The sequence below is a fragment of the Urocampus carinirostris genome, chromosome 20, assembly GCF_059441175.1.
Source record: "Urocampus carinirostris isolate Australia breed hairy pipefish chromosome 20, RoL_Ucar_1.0, whole genome shotgun sequence".
Classification (NCBI taxonomy): domain Eukaryota; kingdom Metazoa; phylum Chordata; class Actinopteri; order Syngnathiformes; family Syngnathidae; genus Urocampus; species Urocampus carinirostris.
This window is the reverse complement of record NC_142368.1, coordinates 13,425,799-13,427,401: the sequence shown is the minus strand read 5'-3', so window position 1 is coordinate 13,427,401 and position 1,603 is coordinate 13,425,799.

The window sequence follows — 1,603 nt, the reverse complement described above, 5'->3', positions numbered from 1 at the left end:
TTTTTTTCTCTCTAATCTACTAGTCTGGCCCCCGGGAGAATATTTTTTCTATCGTGTGGCCCCTGAGTTAAAATGAGTTTGACTCTATATTATAGAGTATTCAAATAGTGCTACAGAAAATACACACTGTAATAAGAGGGTAATATGCAAATGTGGGGGTGGGGTTTAATGTGGGCTTTTACACCCCCTGGGTGGAGTTAAAGAGCCTCATGGCATGAGGAAGAAAAGTTTGACTCCACGATATGGCATTTTATTTCGATTTCTCGACAAATCAATCCAGTTTTTCCTCTTGTGTTTCTACGCTAACAATTCTGGCACCTGTGCTAGCATAGCATCAGGTGGCAATCACCTGCATCAGCATCTTCTGCAGGGGGGTACCCGTCCCTCCCCAAGGGAGGGGGCGGGGGGGGGGGGGGGTCAATGCAGAGAAGGTGAGGCAAAGAGGAAAAGCGAGGGAGTTGAGGGAAGGGCGGAGTCTAGGAAAACCATGCAGGGGGGTCCCCCCCTCCCTGCAAGGAATTTCCCTTTTGTCATGTGTTTCCCCTTTTTGTCTTTTGATGGGGGGGGGGATGCACGGGTGGGGGTAATGGGTGCGGTGAGGGTGGAGCGGGGGGGGGGGAGTCTTGCAGATGCAAATGCAACATAATGCAGTGGTAGCCGACTGAGGCATTGCAGATGTGACAAGGCAAAAGGAGCCCCCCCCCCTGGGTCTTTATCGCCCCCCCTCCCTCACAGAGCATGACGGTGAGGTTTGCAATGCTCATCTTAAAGGGACAGACTGTAAAAGAGACATTGCCCGAGTAGCGTGGAATTGATTGGGGTTATTTTTTTGGGTCATTCGAGAGTCAGAAATCTGTGTTTAAGACAATGTCATGATGGTTTACATCCCCTTTTGTCAGTCCGTCAGCAAATCTCTTTTTACACGGCAAGCCCTTTGTTTTTGGTTTTCAATGTTATAATCCGGGATTATAATAAAGTAGCTGCTTGTTGCAGACCCCTGGGATATTGGGGTATTGCTAGGATTAGACTGAGACTCTTAAAGCATAGGTGTCAACTATGCAGCCCGTGGGCCGGATCAGGGGCGCCAGGGGTTCTGATCCGGCCCACTAGAATACACTGAGAGAAGCACAAGAGAAAAGAATGGCTGGTAGTTTGAAATATGTCCAGTGGATGCTGCTAAAATTGGGCACCACTCACAAAGCAACTGGAGCTCTATTCCTTTCTTTCTCACACTCTTTCTTTCTCTATCCCTCTATTCGACTCTTTTTTCACTCTGTCTTTCCTCTCTCGCTCTTTCTCTCCCTTTATGTCTCTGTTTCTTTTCTTTCTCTTTATTTCTTCTGTCTTTCTTTCCTTCTTTTTTCTCTTCCACTCTTTCTTTCTCCTCTCTTTCTCTGTCACTGTATTACATCTTTTTTCCTCTTTCTTTCTTTTTTGATTCTCTTTTTTTCTCCTCATTTTTTCTTTCTCATTTTGTCTTTTTTTTCGTTCTCTCTCTCTTTCGATATGTATTTCTTTGGCTTTCTTTCTTTATCTCTTCTTCTCTTTCTTTTTATTTTCTCTATATTTCTCTTATTTTTCTCCTCTCTCTTTATCTTCTTTC